General features: G+C 32.2%; 1 protein-coding gene across 5 annotated transcripts in view; it reads right to left on the reverse strand.

Moving 5' to 3' along the window:
• The window catches only part of LOC148956003 (uncharacterized), a 166,747-nt gene that overhangs the window by 38,179 nt on the left and 116,751 nt on the right, over window positions 1–11,817 (reverse strand). The gene's annotated exons all lie outside the window — the stretch shown is intronic.

Consider the following 11,817-nt stretch of genomic DNA (forward strand, 5'->3'; position numbering starts at 1 on the left):
ATAACAGAAAAGCTATGGGAAAAAAACTTTGAAGCTCTGGACACCCTATGAAAAGACGCTCAACAAAATTCTCCCAAAGAAGTCAGCTCTAATTACTTAAGAACCATGATGGGAGTAAATATAGAAAGTCCTCGGTGTGTAAAGTTTAATTAAAAGTTTGTAAACGTTTTGATTTCAAAGCACCGTCATGCCGTTCTTCTATCCCGAGAGTGATGGTATAAGCTTTCATGAAATAGCATGAGTGAGAACCTTCACTATCTTTAAAAATTACTCTCAGAGACCACTGTTGGATACCTCGATCAGACGAGACAGTTCCCGTTAATGATGCATCAATCTCTTGTGAGTAGTGTTGTAAAATTACCGAAAAATAAAAACTCGGTAAGAAAAATTGGTAAAATAAGCTACTCCATAGGAAATACAAGGTAAAATTGGTGTTGTAGAGTTGCCCTGTAGCTACAGGACCAGTTAAACATTTGTTTTTATGCATAACTTACAGGTTTTAGTGAAATTTTTTAATGATTCTGATTTTCCTGGGCTTAAAAAAGGTAATTGCCCCTTCATCTAGAGTTTCATCAATTTAAGGTTTATGCTTACCATGCATGTTTTTGGCCGATTTTTAATAGATCGCATACCGTCTTCAAGTTTGAACGAAAGGTAAAAATGTTGGTATTATTCGATAGCTGAGATTTAACTGTATAAATTCACCACATTACTTTTCTTAAATTTGCTTCAGTTTTTTTTTTTAATAAAAATATATTTTTTTTATAAAATGTAATTTTTCGAATGAGGTGAAGATACTATTTAAAAAGAAAATACAATATTTTTATACCATATTGTTAATTATATTCATATCTATTTATTCGTCGTGCCAGATTTTAAAAATTGCTTTGAATTTTCTGTACAAAATAATGTAAACTTGCTTGGAAAAGCATTAATTGTTACCGCTAGATGGACTCTACTTCGCTATTTCTCATTCAAAGAAATAAAGGCGGATCCGTCATGAAGGGTGAATGTAATGCCTTTAGAGTAGGTGGTTATGGGTGGTTTAACAAAATGCAGTTTTGCCTTACAGTTACAGCCTGACAAATAGACAAGGCAAAGTTCTTGAATAGACTACTTTCTAATATTCTTCTCTGTAATTTATGGGACTCAGTGATTTAAACAATTTCATCATGGGAAATAAAAACAGAAGAAGAAAATAAAGCAAACCTCAAGACAATTCTAGAAGTATCTAATTTTGGATGTCCCATTCGATGTATTTGGTTACAGTAAAATGGAAATTATGTCTTTGGATATTGTTTTGTTCAAAGTTGTTTAACAAATCCGATTATAATTTATTTATATACTTTCCTTAATTTATCTATGTGAATTTATTACCAATCCACAAAACAGTAATGAAAACGTAGCATGGAAACGATAGAATCTTCTTAATTCATTTATTTTCAAATTATACCGAATCACGGGCGATCTTTTGAAAGTTAGCTTGCAAAAAAAATAAATATACTTATACATTTGCCATTCAAGCTTTTTTCAGTATAATAATCACTACTGTTAAAATGGGATCTAATGCCTAGACTGGCTACAGTCCCAGTTGAGAAACTAACTTTGTAGATAGTGTTTGTTTGATATTTTTTCCACTTATTTCTCATCAACAGTTTGTTCGTAATGTCAAAGCAACAAAAGTGAAATAAATAAAATATTGTCACATTCTTGACCTGATGAAACAATTTCCGCTAAAATTTCAATATAATTACTAGATTAGTATATTAGGTACTTGCGTGTTATAGCGCCCACACTTTATTCTTCATCTGTAATGAAATCAGTTCTCTGTCTTCACTCGGAGATAATCAGCTTAGCCTGAGCGAGAGAAACAATTTTGGGGGTATATTTTAACTAAATATTTAATATATAGAGGTGGCTAATCTAAGTATTAAATATAATGTGTCCTGGCCGTCCTACTTCCCACAATTCTATGTTGTATTTTCCATAATTTTTTTTTTTTTACTAAAGTATAATATTTTCATTAACATTTTGGTATATTTCAAAATGATTAACCTAACTTCACTTCTTTGGTGTGGTCGCTATAACATGTAAGCACCAAATATTATTTGACTCTATGTGGGTAACAAAGAAAGGACGCATGCAACACTTATTAATAGAAAATTAATGCAAATATTAATTAATAACTACCTTGTTCCATTTTTTTTTTTTTTGTATTTCCTATAAATAGTAACCAACTGATGGTGGGTGGCTTGCTTAATAAAAATCTACCATTTTAGGTAGAAAAATAAATTTTTTAGTACTACTGTTATTTTATTAAGATGTTTCCATTAGATTTGACCAATAACATTGACCGTAGCCCCCCCCCCACTCCATCACAAAGTCGTTCCTGAGGTTGGTGATTCGGGGGAAAAATTGATTACAGCACCCCACCCGACTCAATATAAGCGAAAAAAGCTAAATCAAAATCAGATCAAACTAATGTTTGCTCTGTTACTATGGTACTTGTGTCTTATAGCCACCACACTCAAGAAGTGAAGTTGGGTTAATCATAATAAAATGTACCAAAATATGATGTAAATATAATAGTTTAGTAACAAAATTATGGAGACAATAAATTATACAACAATAAATTATGGGAGGGGGCCGCCCAGAACGCATTACATAAAATACGACCTAAATTAACAAAAATACCAACTAAATATTTAATTAAAATATAGCTACACTGGCGTTTTCCACCGAGCTGAAACTAATATTGTCAAACAGTTCGTAGTAACAAACTGTAAGTATGGAGCGACCCAGATCAATAGTAACTGAAACTAAGAAAAACGGAATTTTGACACCAATAGATAAATTAAAAGAATAAAATTTCAATGCTGATTTCAAATATATAAGTTTCATCAAGTTTAGTCCAACACATCAAAAGTTAAGGGCCTGAGAAAATTCCCTCGTTTTCGAAAAAAGGGAGAAACACCCCGTGGAAGCTATAGAACCTTAATGAAAATCCCACCATCAGATGCAGCGTTTCAAAGAAACCTACTGTAGAGGTTTGAAGCTCCTACCTGCAAAAATGTGGACTTGTGCATTTTTTGCCAGAACAAAGATCACGGCTGCGTGTTTATTTTTTTTCCCCAAGGGTGATGTTTTTTTTCCCAGGAGTGACAGTTTCCCACCGAACTGAAGTTAATATTGTCAAACAGTTCGTGGTAACGAACTGTAAATAAGGAGCGACCCGGCTCAATAGTAACCGAAACTCTAAAAAACGGAATTTTGATACCAATAGATACATCAAAAGAATAAAATGTTAATGCTGATTTCAAATATATAAATTTCATCAAGTTCAATCCTACCCATCAATAGTTACGGACCTAAGAAATTTGCCTGATTCTCGAAAAAAGGCGAAACACCCCTTAAAGGTCATGGAAGCCTAAAAAAAATCACACCATTAATTTTAACGTATCAGAAAACCTTACTATAGAAGTTTTGAGCTCCTATCTACAAAGTTGTAGAATTTTGTGTTTTTTGCCAGAAGAAAGATCACGGATGCGTGTTTGTTTTTTCTTTTCCCCGTGGGTGATCGTATCGACCCAGTGGTCCTAGAATATCGTGGAAGGGCTCATTGAAGCGGAAATTAATGCTATGAAGGGGGCGCTGGATTTTCCAGCATTGTTTAAAAAAACAATCAGAAATTAAATTTAAAAAAAAGTTTTTCAACTGAAAGTAAGGAGCAACATGAAGTTACCTAGTATCACAGCTGGACAATCTGATAACTCAAATTTTTTTTTTATACTAGATTATTATTGGTCTTAAGTATCTAGTATGGACTTTCGATTCCAACCCCTTTAATAGCCAGTGCCGTCCTTTGGGGGTGGCAAGTGGTGCTACCGCACTGGGCCTCGCGCTAACAGGGCCAAATATGTTACGAATTACATTCACATGAGTGATTTTGTTACTTCGTGAGAGGACTCACAGAAAAAACCGTGGAATGTACGACTTGAGTTCCCAAATTTGCGCTCCCCCTTTATATTAAGCGGGGCCAGCGGTTTTAAAACTGTCAAAAACCTCCTTCGTTAGACACCCTTTTGGCCCTAAACCACAACTTTCCTGCTGAACCCTAGGAATCACATTGGTATGAGTCCCGCTAGAGGCTACATTATTATTGCTCCCACTATATTACGACCATAACGTCAGGCTCCTCGTATTGCCGGCTGCACAAGGCCTTGCGCACCAGTAAGGCCGCGTCTCCCAATACCCCAGTTGTATATCTGATTTCAGTGAACTTTATGAAAAGAAAGGGGTGATTTTGTAGAAACAAATCTTTAAGTTTGAATCCTGTTTAAATCTTCTACATGCTATGCTTCAGTCTAGTATCAGGTTATTTGATAATGCTATAGGAATCGAGTCAGACTTCAAATTTAAATTTATTTAGCTTTTGTATTTAGTTCTGAAAATGCTGAGTTTATGCGATTCCCATAGCTTTACGACACAATTTTACACATTATATTATCAATTTTTGATACGTTTTTTAAAGTAATTTTGTAATCCCCCTCTCTCTTTCTCTCTCTCTCCCTTAGAGAAGCTAGATATCTTGGGTCTGAAAATAATATTACTGTCTACGCTTAGTGTCTCCAAAGGAGGTAATCTTGTGGGGAAACTTCTCAACTTTAGGAATAATTTTAGGTTTTTTCTTTTAAAAGATTAGTTATAAGCTAAAATTACAAAAAACTACGATACTTGTCTATTATGTAAAAAAAACTCGAGAATTGAAATTTGGTGACTGCTTGAAATAAAACAAAGTATGATGAAAATACAATGCTTTAGTAACGAAACCTAACAAAACCTAACCTAACAAAACCTAACCTAACCAAAATACCAACTAAATATTAAACTAAAATAACAGCTATTATTTGGTTTCTCAACAAGCCGAAGGTTATTGTCTGGTATAGACAGCTTGAAAAACCAGGTAATCGCAACACAAGTTCTCGAGTGTGTTTTATATTTTAGACAAGTACCAAAACAATATATAATTGACTAGGGCGCATTCAAGATTGTTGTTTGGGGGGCTGAAATATTTTTTGGAGGAGGGGAGTTACAAAAACTTTCAAATTGATTTTGTAAAAATTGATGTTACATTTTTGCGAGTAAGCCAAAACAAATTGGCCGAAGGAGGGGTAAAAGCCCAGTAAATCTCCCCACTTGGATGCGGCCTCGATCATTAATAAAACTTTGCTTTTTAGTCAACAAACGTGACTTTGATGCAGCCCTGGCATAAAATGTCGCAATATCGTCTATGCTTGTCTCCTTAGGAAGTAAACAAGTTATTACATTACAAAGGTGGATTTTGCCTTTTAAAAAATAATTTCAGATTGAAAAAAAATATTCTGCCACTGAAATACGTGTGGTCAATCCCTCTTTATCACATTGCTTGGGATCATTAGTAGTAAGCGCCCAATTCGCTGAAAATATACATTCAAATATACGCCTGAGGCATAGATATGTGGGTATATTTTAAACGAATTTGGGTTACCAGGGTCATTAGCAAAGAGGTACCGTTTCTATAGAAGCAATAGTAATTAGAAATATCATATGGAATTTGCTTGAAGCTATATACTTTGCGTACGTGCCCGTACCAAACAGGTTGGTTATAATCTGTTCTGGTTCAAGTTTTTTCTGGCACAATTAACTGAATTTCTATTTCATTACATACAAGTTTTTTTTTAGGTTACATCCGTGTTGGAAAAACAGGTTTATGTTTTTAGTTTTCTTTAAATTACATATTAGTAATGGACTTTAATTCAAAGAGAATAGTTTTTATTTGCAAGGAGATTAGCAGAGGAAAAAAATGAGGGGTGCATTTACATTCTTGGAGATTAATGATGGAGCTAACAACAGTGACGTAATTACTTCTTTATTTTACGATATTTGCGAATTTTTTGCGAAGATGTATTAGCGTAAAGGTTTTGCAAAGGTTAAGAATTTTATGGAATTAATTTGCCCCGTTTGTTAATTTGAAATTTGCGCCTACGGATTTTTTTTTTTGGTGCGGGCGGGATTTTTTCAGCAGGGGCAGTATTTAAAAGGAAGTAACTTACGTAGGGAGGGAAGTTCACGGGGGTAAGCATACCCGGGGACATTTTACACAGGGGATTTTGCCAGATTTCATTGTACTTTCCAGGATTTGTCGAACAGGCTCTTTGGCGACTCACTGTGACACGTGGCGAACGCCCCGCGGCATTATACGGGGGACCTCGTCCGCCGGGGTGGCATCCTCTGGGGGGGGTTTTTCGGTGGGAGCTGGGGTCTTTTCTGCAGAAGAATTTCTCCGCGGGGGACTTTTTCAGGGGAGACTATTTCTGTTGGGAGGGGGAGATTTCCAGGAAAAAGTGTCAGTGGCGGGGGGAGGTCGCGAATGATTTGAAAAACATTCACAGACTAAGATAAAAAACAAATCTATCTCAAGTGAAAGTAGGCTTAGGATAATATACCAAGTCTAATTGTGCGCCTGAAATTTTCCTGGGGAAATTTTAAGTGAAATTAGAATTTTTTCTATGGGACTTTCCGGGGTGGGGACTTTCAAAGGGGGGGAACTTTCCATGGAGGTATTTTTCATGGGAGTATACTTTTCGGACAATCAACTTCAGACTAACCAGAATTTTTTTTTTTAACTGAAGTGGAAAATTTTGATATTATTTTGGGAAAATAGAATTGATAAATAACTTATTTAATATTAATTCATAAAATTCATAAACGAATTTTAACTTTTATTATACAAGTAAAATATTTGTAAAATAACTTTAAATTTTTTCAAAAAAAAAAGGAAACTTTTTGAAAAAAAAGGACACTTTTTGGACATTTTCCAAAATCAAAACCAAATGGCTTTATTTTCTTCTTTTTTTTGAATTCTTTCAATTTGTACTTTAATTTTAGGCTTTGGTAATACCCCTGATTTTGAAATCAAGATAGCTGTTTGGTTTTCAGACACCATAGCTAGTTGAAACTCTACATAAATATCTTAATTTTTAACCTAATTGCGTATAGTTTAAATAATTCTAGGAGGATGAAGTATTTTTCTACTTAACAACTACATTAATAACTTCCAAGATGATAGGACAGTATGACACAGAATTTATCAGTTACCGAGAGTTCAATAACTCCCCTCGCAATGACTTCCAAGGGTCTTATGACTCCTCCCCACACTGAATTTTAAACTCTTAATAAATATATTAATTTTTAGACTAATTGCGTATTTAATAAAGTAACATTTACATCTATTAATTTTTAGACTAAGTGAGTAGATACTAACGTAACAGTTTTGTTCTATCTATAGTTATCAATATTCCGTTTTTTTTTTTTTAGAGTTTAGGGTAATATTGAGACAATAGTGCATTAAAACATTAATTATAATATTTAAATAGCTGTTTTGGTTTTCATAAACAAAATCTATTTTAAAATCAACTTTTATTCTTCCAGGAAAATATTTGGAACAGAACTTTAAATTTTTTCAAAAAAAAGGCAACTTTTTGAAAAAAGGACACTTTTTGGACATTTTCCAAAATCAAAACCAAATGGCTTTATTTTCTTCTTTTTTTTGACTGCTTTTAATTTGTAGTTTACTTTTAGGCTTTGGTAATACCCCTGATTTTGAAATCAAGATATCTGTTTGGTTTTCAGACACCATAGCTAGTTGAAACTCTACATAAATATCTTAATTTTTAACCTAATTGCGTATAGTTTAAATAATTCTAGGAGGATGAAGTATTTTTCTACTTAACAACTACATTAATAACTTCCAAGATGATAGGACAATATGACACAGAATTTATCAGTTACCGAGAGTTCAATAACTCCCCTCGCAATGACTTCCAAGGGTCTTATGACTCCTCCCCACAATGAAGTTGAAACTCTGCATAAATATCTTAATTTTTAGCCTAATTGCGTAGTTACTAAAGGAAAATTGAAATATCTTCATTTTTCGCCTAATTGCGTAGCTACTAAAGGAACATTTTTGTTGTATATATTGGTATAAATATTCCGTTTTTTTTGTTTTTTTTATATTTTCGGTTAATATTGAGCCTTACGTGCCTGAAATAAATAATCATAATATTTAATTATATGTTTGGGTTTTAAGACACCATAGCTATTTGAAACTCAACTTTTCTTCTTCCAGGAAAATATTTGGAACAGAACTTTAAATTTTTTCAAAAAAAAAGGCAACTTTTTGAAAAAAGGACACTTTTTGGACATTTTCCAAAATCAAAACCAAATGGCTTTATTTTCTTCTTTTTTTTGACTGCTTTTAATTTGTACTTTACTTTTAGGCTTTGGTAATACCCCTGATTTTGAAATCAAGATAGCTGTTTGGTTTTCAGACACCATAGCTAGTTGAAACTCTACATAAATATCTTAATTTTTAACCTAATTGCGTATAGTTTAAATAATTCTAGGAGGATGAAATATTTTTCTACTTAACAACTACATTAATAACTTCGAAGATGATAGGACAATATGACACAGAATTTATCAGTTACCGAGAGTTCAATAACTCCCCTCGCAATGACTTCCAAGGGTTTTATGACTCCTCCCCACAGTGAAGTTGAAACTCTGCATAAATATCTTAATTTTTAGCCTAATTGCGTAGGTACTAAAGGAACATTGAAATATCTTCATTTTTTGCCTAATTGCGTAGCTACTAAAGGAACATTTTTGTTGTATCTATTGGTATAAATATTCCGTTGTTTTTTTTTAGAATTTCGGTTACTATTAAGCCTTACGTGCCTGAAATTATGAATGAGAATATTTAATTAGCTGTTTAGGTTTTCAGACACCATAGCTAGTTGAAACTCTACATAAATATCTTAATTTTTTAACCTAATTGCGTATAGTTTAAATAATTCTAGGAGGATGAAGTATTTTTTTACTTAACAACTACATTAATAACTTCCAAGGTGATAGGACAGTATGACACAGAATTTATCAGTTACCGAGAGTTCAATAACTCCCTCGCAATGACTTCCAAGGGTTTTATGACTCCTCCCCACAATGAATTCAGATGGTTTTAAGACTCATCTCACTAGTCATAACTCCATTCAACCTTGAGTGAAGGTATAAAAGTTTGATGAAGTATTTCTCTGCTTAACAACTACATTAACAGCCTCCAAGATGATAGGACTGTTTGACACCGAATTTATCAGTTTGAAAAAATCATCTTGCGGTGTTATATTCGAATGTGCTTTTATTATTGTCTATGGATCTCGAAGAAATTGACTGTTATCATTGGTTAGTGAACTATAATCTGTTTGAGTATGATAAAAGCTTGTGGAGTACTACATTACGTTATATAAACAGATTGGGATTCTATGATAGAGTGATTACACCACTTAATAATACTGGTCAGGAACTGAGAAATGTCCAGGAGGAAGTCAGTGAAATTTGCAGCTTTTTCGGAGTTGAAGCACTCTATGTAAAGGGCAATGTACCTACAGATAAAGTTTTAATTCAAAAGTGTGACCCTAGGATTCCACTTTTCAATCTAGAAGAGTTTAAGTGTCCTAAATTTGAAGGGGCTATCACCGTCCTGAAGACGAGGTTAGGTTCTTCGCACAGTGGATACCTAAGAACATACCTGATCGGGATAAATCCATAGGACATGTTAAAAACTATCCTATATCATGGGACCATCGGTTGTGGATGTTTAAGAGTGAACTCTAAGTACTATTTTTATGTAAACATTTGTTGTTGTTGTTTTTTTTTTTAAAAAAAATCTGTTAATACATTTAAGCAATAAGTGTCTTCACGCTTAACCCCTTCAAGTTCTTTAGAATAGTTCTATTGTAAGAAAGTGACAAACTCTTTCCTGAAGTAACCTCTTGGATACACAATACAGAAATTCATACTATACCTTAAATGCATTAAGATTTTTTATTTATAAAAACTATTCGTGACTAAATAATTGTTTTTTTTGATGCTGTTAATTTTTAATTTTAGTAGTATTATTTTTTTTTTTTTGAATTACTTTAATAATTTAAATTTATTTCTTTATTTTTTTTTCATGTTAAAAAATATCCGGTTATTATGATTTTTTTTTTTTTTGTCTTTTTTCTTTTTATTTTATTAGTATTTTCGTTTTTTTTTTTTTTGAAATAAAGTAAAACATATAAATACAATAAATAATATTTTTTATTTATAAAAAATATCAGTTAATAACTAGTTTGTTTTTGTTTTGAATTTTTTTTTTTATTTTAGTAGTAGTATTTTTTTTTTGAAAGAATATAAAAAATAAAAATAAATGCATTAAGTTATTTTCTTTTTCAAAAAATGCAGTTAATACATAATTTGTTTTTTTAGTTCTTTTTGTTGTTTATTTTTGTTGTATTTTCATTTTTTTTTTTTTTTTTGCAAGTAATTAAAACAAAGACATATTTTCAATATTATAATTTAATTTTCTAAAAATGGAGTTAAAAAAAACTTTTGTTTTTTATTGAAGGTAACTTTTAATAGTCTTGGTATTTTCGTGTTTTTTGAAAGCAACTAATAATATAAATTAAGTTAATAAAATATATTTTTTATTTAAATAATTTTAATAAATCTAATATTTTTTTATATAAATTCTAAATGTTCGATATGATAGCTTACTCTAAAAATAATTAACACATAACAATTTCATTTATAATATACTTTTAATTAAATAATTTCATGTATAATTTAACAACTTTTTACATTTTGAATCCGTTCCATAAAATGCTTCACGATGAACTCTCTTGATATTATAGCTATTGTCTTCTCTTAGTTCGTAATCAGTAGAATAATCATTATTCCATTTTGACTCATACACAATTTTAATAGGTGTGTCATCGACAGGGTCAATATGCTTTTCGTCTTTGGTATTATTTGATTCATTGACTGTTTGATCAATGGCAGTAACGTTTGCTGGTACTTTGTTTTTCATTGATTCATCTTTATATTCCTTAGTGATATTTTCTGCCAATTCCCTTTTTATTTTTCTAGAAATTTCATTGTCTATTATCACACTATTTTTACAAAGTTAACAGTTCCGGCAAGTATACAGGATATGGTTTATGATATTAGTAGAAGAGTAGGCTTTTCTTTTCGTCTTTGATTTTGTTTGAATGCTAATACCCGAAAGCTGACGATATGGTTTAACACTGTGTAACATGTTACAACAAGCACTAGCAAGAAGATGCCCCTCTTCATCAACTATTATTTTTATGTTGTCATTCTCTTTGAGTGTAATCATCTCCGGAGATCTCAATCTCGCATATCCACAATCATAAGAGTTGAATTTTTTTGGTACTCCAAAGAAATTAAATTCCTTACTGTCATGACAATGCACACATACGTTTCCGATAGTGCTACCACTTGTACTTATTTCATAGTTTAAATACTTCTCCTTGTCAGCATTCAATGCTACAATAACACTATCATGTGAACACACTTTCTTAAAATGGTTCATCTTCACTTTATTAGAGATATTAGTTATGTGTTTATCGGTCCACTGTGTAAAAAATACTGATTTAATATATGAAATAAACTAGGTAGTGTTAATAACTGGACATAGAGCAATAGTGGGAAAGCCAAATCGTGTCTCAGGGACAAGCATAGAGTACAATTCATTCAAGAAATTATGAAAATATTTGTAAGCAAGTAATAAACACGTTTTGAAACTACATGCTATTTGCATGCCTTTCCTTGGCACCTTTCCAAAAATGAGCGGGGATCCCCCACTGGTTCCTGCACATTGCAAAAAGTGAGCAGTACGAAAAACTTGAAACCTTTCCAAACGAGCGGGGATTCCCTGAC

Source organism: Artemia sp. Qi Xiang Cuo, chromosome 1, assembly GCF_049724085.1.
Source record: "Artemia sp. Qi Xiang Cuo chromosome 1, ASM4972408v1, whole genome shotgun sequence".
NCBI lineage: Eukaryota > Metazoa > Arthropoda > Branchiopoda > Anostraca > Artemiidae > Artemia > Artemia sp. Qi Xiang Cuo.